The sequence below is a fragment of the Herpailurus yagouaroundi genome, unplaced genomic scaffold (assembly GCF_014898765.1).
Source record: "Herpailurus yagouaroundi ecotype Mexico unplaced genomic scaffold, PumYag 28, whole genome shotgun sequence".
NCBI lineage: Eukaryota > Metazoa > Chordata > Mammalia > Carnivora > Felidae > Herpailurus > Herpailurus yagouaroundi.
In genome coordinates this window covers 150,263,498-150,271,184 of record NW_024412376.1, presented here as the reverse complement: position 1 = coordinate 150,271,184, position 7,687 = coordinate 150,263,498, and the positions used below count along the sequence as shown (strand labels likewise).

Here is a 7,687-nt window from a genome sequence, read left to right as displayed (position 1 = left end):
ACAGGGACAGACAGCTGACAGCCAAAGCAGCCCCTCCTACCAGTTATGTAATAATCTACCTGCAAACCAGGTCTATATAACTGGATGTTTAATGTTGCAATATTAACTTCCCCCAAGATAGCACATATAATAAAACTTAAGTGCAGGGGCGCCTGGATGGCTTAGTCAGTTAAGCATCCAACTCTCGATTTAGCTGAGGTCATGATCTCAGGGTCGTGGGATCGAGCCTCACCTTGGCTCCAGCACTGAGTGTGGAGCCTGCTTAAGACTCTCTCTCTCTCTCTCTCTCTCTCTCTCTCTCTCTCCTCTCTCGCTCCCCTTCCCGCACTCGTGTACGTATGCTCTCAAAGAAAAAAAAAAAAGATAGAAAGAAAAGAAAAATTAAATGTGGATTTTAATCCAGTTTTGTCTGACTTCAAATTCTGAACTGCTTTGCCCACACTAGACAGCCACCCATCCCAGAAGAGAATGAAAATGAGGAGTGTAAACATAAGCTCACAGCATAAAACGGGTACACTGGGTACTTTAGGGATGCTGAACTATACTTAGAGAATTTCAGTTCAGCTTAATTATGTGCAAGGAACTAGGTTCTTTCCTGTGGGATCACAAAAAATAAGAAGCTGGCTCGTCTTCCAGTATCTTATAATCATCTATGCGCATTTGTATTTGTAAATATGAGTGTGTGTTAAAGAGTGTGTGTGTGTGTACTCGTAGGGTAGGCAGATAGTTCAAGAAAATTATTGAGAAAATGATGCCCACTCTATCAACCTGATTTCTTTTATCTTTTGCCAGCTTCACCATGAAGCTGGAATAAACATTTTTTCTGGAATAAACTTGCTTAGCAGGAATAAACCATAGTTTAGGGACAAGAGCAATCAATCCATGGTGTCGACGCCATGGGTTCTGTGCCTGACTCTGCATCAGGGTTGCTGTGTGACTTTAGATTGGCACTGACTTTTCTGGCCTCAGTCTCCTTATCTACAGAACGGCCAGGTCATAATGGGACTTTATTATGTGAGAAGCTCTAAGGTTCCTTTCAGATTTATAACTGCCCTGCCATGCCTGAAAACAAGCAGTATGCCAGGCAGTTTCAAATGAATATTCTTTTATTTCTTTTTCTCCAAATGAGTTCTGTGACAGTTTAGTATTTGCTTTTTAAAAGAATCTTTGCATTTTCTTTGTGGTGACTAAAAGTAACTCATTGATATTCCAAACAGGCCATTTGTTAAGCCTTTATTTCACAATATGACCCCTTGCACATTAATAGTCAGAAAACTAAGACTTAAATAAATAGAAATTACTGTTTGTCCCAAGGATTAAAGGAGAACAAGTTTGTTATTGTCAAATAGTTTTCACAAAGAATATTAGAAGGCCATGCATAGGCTTTATAATGGAAAAGAAGAAATTTAATTTGCCAAATTAAGGTCTCGGAAGAGGAAGTGTTATATATAAATAATCTGGGTAGAAAAAGGTACATATATTAATTTATAATAAATTATGTATATATTTATATAGTGTATAAAGTATTTAAATAAAATAATACACACATGTGTAAATAAATATATCCAACCAGATGAATATTCTGGAGGCTCAGATATGGCATCTTTTATTTGTCTGGTTTATTTTAGACCAGAGAATAATAATGAATATCTAGTTGGCTCACAAAAAGTATTGTTAATTATTGATTGCTTTTGTCTGATATGAGGACCAAAAAAAAAAAATTTAATAAGTTCACAACTGTTTAATTTTTCAGTGTATTGAATTGAAAACAACTCAAAAGTAAAAAGTATAGAGTGAATCCCCAGAATAAGTGAGGCTATGTATGTTAGATTAGAGATATTGAAATACAATGCCACTGAAAGAAAAGCTTGCATTTTCGTTAGGGTCCTTTAATCTATTTTTATGTTAGAGGTATTAAGCTCTCATGTAAGAGCCAGTCTTATGCAAGGCCCACCTCCCCATACTACTTTCTGAACTTTTCATTCCTTTCTCAGAAATGCCCAATAGCTATTATGTTATGTTTTAATTGCAGTAGGAGTCCCCAGCTGAAGGCTACATGTGTTCTTGCCTAGTGTAACTGATGTGTAGTTTCCGTCATTACAAGCTGATATGTCTTCGGGTTCCTTTGGCAGAGGAGAGCCCTGGCTGGAAGAAAGAAAGATAGGGAGACCATAAAAATGGCTGTTTGAGGCACTAATTTCTGCCTTGGACCCTAGCATACATTTAAGTCTTGGGAGGGAAGAAGTATAGAAGTCCAAGGCAATATCCTCACATGCTACTTTCCCTATCAGGAAGACCTCTTCCACCAACTCTCTGGTCTCCCCACTTTTGGGGAATATTATGCCTAATTCAGGTTTAAGCTTCTGGGGCCCTTCTACAGGAAGCATTCCCCTTTATCCTCCCCATCTTCTGACCAGAACAGCATTTCTGTTCTTCACTCTATAACTTCCTACACTTCTTCATGGCATTTATCACATTAATAATTGACTATTAGGGTCTTGCTCCAAGACAGCAGGAACCATGCTTATCTTGTTCCCTGGTACATCCTCAACCCCCAACATGATGCTAAATTATGTTTGTTGAATGAACAATGAATGGCCCCATCTCTTGCCCAGAGGAGAAAGCCTATCAGGTGAATATTAAATTAATCTTTGAATTTTAAAAGCAGGAAACTCACTAACTTGTAAATGGGCCATTTTGATATTGAATATTTTATAATATTAGAAAGTAAAGAAAGTTATAAAATGATCTTAAGTAAATTTTATAACAGTTTCATTGTCTCTTATGGCCCCAACATTTCCTCTCTTACATATAGACCCAAGAAAAATATTTTCACATTTGCCATAAAAAGACATGTATAAGGAGGTTCATAAGAAACACTGTTCATAAAAGCAAAAGACTAGAAACAGCTAAATGTCCACTAATAGGAAAGGAGAAATAAATAAATTATGATGTATTTATATAATGAAATATTAAATGGCAAGAAAATAAATAGACTCAGCTACATATAAAAACACGAATGAATTTCAATAATGGGAAATTGAGCAAAAAAAACAAAAACAAAATCCCAGACGACAACATGCCGAGTAACACCCTTTATAACAGTTAAAGTCAGAGACTAAAGTAAACACATACAACTGAGGCGTATCTATGTACATAAGGATATAATTTTGGAAAACAAAAAAATGAACACAAGACCTAGGATAGTTCTTACATCAGTTAGTGGTGCAAGAGGATATGGGGAGTTTTTTAATTCTTATGTTGGGTAGTGTGCTCACGTGTGTCTATTACAATGCTACTATAATTGGATGAATGAATGCATGCATGAATAGATAAATAAATTAGCAAATGAACAAAGGAGAGAAAAAAACAAATAAGGACTATAGATGTACTAATTATTACAAAACCAAGTTTTGTGTTATGCACAATTCTGTGTACTGAGGTCCATTAATACTTAGAATAAATTAAGGATGATGAGTTTTTTTTAACTTTAATTGCCAAGATTTGATTATTTTTCTGATAGACATCAGGATCAAATACCAGTCTAGTATACAACAATCATCTTTAAAACAAGCAGAAATTTCCTGAAACATGGCCTTATGTTCTTTTGGTTCATTTGCTCATTCATTCATTTATTTACTTCACCTTATTCTAGAAATATTTACTAAGCATCTACTATGCACCAGCAACTATATTCAGCTTATTTACACCAAGAAATTCATCACCCTAATTTCTATGAAATGAACTAAGTCTCAATCCCAAGATAGGAATAAAACAACCATTACTGTCAGGAAAAATGCTTCAAAAATAGAAGCTCAGAGATTAAAACTAATCTTTGTTACCTGAGGAAGCTTCTCTGATGACACAATGTGTGAAAGATATTCAGGTGAAAATGAAAATATTCCAGGTAAATCAACAGAATATGAGAACACCTGGAGATGAACGAATAATTCATTAAATGTCATAAAGTAAGTCTGGCATGGCTAGAGACAGTGAGAATAACAAGAGACAAAATTGGCAAGGTAGGCATGGTCATATTGCTGAAAGACTTGAAAATTCTGCTATAAAGTCCAAACCATATTTCAAGAGAAGTGGAATTCCATTCAAATTTTATAGCAGAAGTATGGTAATAACGGATTTCCACTTCTGAAAGGCCCCACTTTCTGACAGGTGGGGAAAGAATTAGAGTCAGGGTAGGAGTGGAAGATGGGGAGACCAGTCAGGAGGCTTCTTCGATGTTTCACGGGAAGGATAATGGACATCTTGACTTAGGTATTTATGATGGAGATGGGAAAAAGTAGTCAACTTTGAGAGCTATGTTAAAGAAAGAATATATAAAGCTTAGTTTCTATTAAGATTTTCTTCATTTTTGATGTGCTCTTATTGTCTTAGTCTGATGCATGTAAATAAGCATGATCTTACTTATCTTTCTTAGGATTTATGGGGTTTCCTGATTCTCTGTGTATTAGTTAGGGTAATTAATACCAGCTGCTATAACAAAAAAGACCCCAGAATCATTGGTTTAACATATTGTAAGTTTTATTTCTTGCTCAAACTTCAAGTGTTTGAAGGTGTTCCTGGGTTAGTGGCTTTCCTGGGCTATTAGCGTCTAAGCAAGAACTGAGGCATCCAGATTCCTTCACGTTTAACATGGGGTCATCAACTCATCGTATTTGGTGAGGAGAGAGAGAGAGGAAGGGTAGGGACACACACATACACGCACACACACACACTCACACACAGAGAATGGAGGGAAGGTGGGAGGGAAATTGAGAATGGGACATGTCCACCTACTCTTGACTATAACAGAAAGCAACCATCTCCTCCAATTACATTCTTTTCTGAGAATCAGTTGAATGACATGGGAAAATAGCCTGTGTGGCAGTAGCAACTGACTGGTTGTCTACACTGTTGATTAAAGTCTGAGCATTTCACAGCTATTAACCCTTCAAATATTCTCTCTCTCTCTCTCTCTCTTTCTCTCTCTCTCTTTTGTATTCTCTCCTTCTGGGACTTCCTTTACATGTATATGACCTCATTATCTTCCATATTTTTAAAACTATCTTTTGTATCTTCCTCTTTGTACTACTGGACTTTAGGTAATTTTGTTTAAGGTTCCTTCCAGTTTACTAACTCTCTTCTCAGTTGTAATTATCTTATATTTAATACTTTTGTTGTGTTTTGATTTTTCAAAGATTATATTTTTTACTCGGGGAATTTCTATTTTTTCAGTTTTGATCATTTTGAATTTTTATGTGATATTTCAATTCTATGTTTTATATCTTGAAGAAATACTTATTTAAATTTTGTATCTGAGAATTCCATTATCAGAAGTCCCTAGGAAGTCTACTACTACTGTTTGTTGGTTCTTCTTACATTCATTCTGGTAGCTTATTTCTCTTAGTATTATTAATTTTGGATTATGGATTCTTGTTCAAATGGTTGGGTTTTATTTTTAGAAATTCTGCAAGCCCTGTATCAGGGCAAATTTCTCCAGAGAATATCTATGTTTGCTTCTGCTTGGCACTGTAGGATTCTACTAACTTAATATTATTTAAATCAAAATGTGTGTAGTTTATCAGATCATATAAATCATACAAATGACAATTCCAACTCTTCTTGAGGGACAGCTTGATTTTTTATAAATCAAGGAGAAACTTTTGCTTTTATCTAAGTCTGGGCTAAAATACATATGTTTCCTGGGGTGCCCGGGTGGCTCAGTTGGTTGAGCATCTGACTCTTGGTTCCAGCTCAGGTTATGATCTCGAGATTTCATGGGTTCGAACCCTGTGTCGGGCTCTGCTTTATCAGCACACAGAGCCTACTTGGGATTCTCTGTCTCCCTCTCTGTCTGCCTCTCCTGCACTTGCTCTCTCTCTGTCTTTCTCAGGACAAATAAATACGTTTGTTTCTCTCTTTGCTTTCAGACACACATTTTTTTATGGTCAACACTTTCACTGAACACATGGCTCTTTGAAGGCTCTGGCTTCCACCTCTAAATCTTTACCCTGAGTGGGCCCAATGTCATTGACATACAACATGCTGGGTGACAAGAGATTCATACATGCAGTCAGGATAGGTATGGTTTCATCACCCACTTGTTTCCTTATTTTCATCTTCCTTTATGACCTTGTCCCCTTAGAGACATCTCTTTTTACTTGCAAGATTAGCTATGTACTTCCAGATGATTACTATTTTATGACTCAATATTCCTAGATGTTTCATAGCAGAAAAAATTCTAATATCTAGTTAACCATGTTTTCAGGTATGGCAGTTGTTTGTAATTAACCAGCTATATAGAATATTCTCATATATACTCCTGCAGCTTTGTTTATGTTGCTGACTGCTGACTCTGTGTGTTTTTTTCTATTTTTCTAAATCACTGAGCAGTGTTCCCCTTTTCATGTTCATCACAGTACCTCGGACTGATTATGTTTAAAACAGTCTCATCTTCCTCTTTTCCCACCTTGATTCTCCCTTATCAGTTTTCTGCCTCATTCTCATAGCTAGATCCACTCATGCAAGCTCAGTTCTGCCATGGTCTTTTAGGCTATCTGGAGTGATACACTATGTGTATCCGGAGTGATACACAGAAATCTAAGCCCCTCCACCCAGTGGAGATTAGAATTAAGCCATATTTCCCAGTCTTAGGATAAATAATAGGTTATTGCTAATGAAGTGACATCAAAGACACTCCTGTGAGTTAGCCCAAAATATTGGGTTGAACTTTCCCCTGGCATTTTTTGTTAACACTTGGGGGGGGTGTATAGGTGGAAAGAAGGACCTCCTTTACCTCAACGAGGAGCATGGGTACTGACAGAGGGAGTGATAGCAATGTGGGAAGTGCTAGCAATGTCACATTCCAGCAGCAATGTCAAGGTCAAGTTGCAAAGCAGAAAAGCAGCAGATTCAGGGTGGCAGGTAGGGATGAGGTTGGCACTAGTAGCTTTATCAGTACTTGAGTGGATGCCAAGAAAATCACATGCGATACTTGGGACTCTGCCTGAAGAAGAGAGGGAGTTAGGATGATTGTATCTTTAGAAATTATGTTGAATGGAAATTCAGAGTCATATACCATATTTACGACCATTGCAGATGTTCTCTTTCAGCCTGGAATAGGAAGAATTATCTAAATATTACTAAAGTACACCTCAAGAGGAAAAATGCAATATAAATAAATAGAATAATACAAATAAGTACCATAAGAATATAAAGGGCTGGCAATTTAGTCTATGGGTCTTTAAGCATAGAAAAAAATTGATGTATTTTATCCATTTCAAGATGTAATATGAAGAATTAAATTACCTGCATAGGAAGGAATTTGATTTGGGGTTCCTCACGGTGAGACAATTTTAAACGGTATTCATGGTAAGATATTCCTAAAACAACAGTCTTAGGACAGAAGTGATTATTCTGTAGTGGCTAAAAAAAAAAATTCCAAATTATCAGTGGCTAACTTCACAACGTTTATTTCCCATTCAGGCAAAGTCCATTGCAAGTCTGGCAACATTGTAGGGCAGCCTTTCACAACTCAACTATTTTGTTCAGTTGTGCCAAGGATGTTACATACTAGTATCATTCCAGATGCAAGGAAAGAAGTCAATTTGACTTCACAGAATAAGACTTAATGGTCTCTTGGGGCTTCAGCTGAAGGGCAACTGTCCTCCTCTCACTAAAGCAGCCATCC

General features: G+C 36.7%; 1 long non-coding RNA gene across 1 annotated transcript; it reads right to left on the bottom strand.

Annotated features, from left to right (window-relative positions):
- Positions 1 to 6,697: 6,697 nt before the first annotated feature.
- LOC121033561 (uncharacterized) lies at positions 6,698 to 7,417 on the bottom strand. The gene is made up of 3 exons (XR_005792001.1): positions 7,306 to 7,417; positions 7,076 to 7,110; positions 6,698 to 7,003 (listed from the first exon to the last, which is right to left on the bottom strand). It is a non-coding gene; the product is annotated as an uncharacterized LOC121033561 (long non-coding RNA).
- Positions 7,418 to 7,687: the final 270 nt, after the last annotated feature.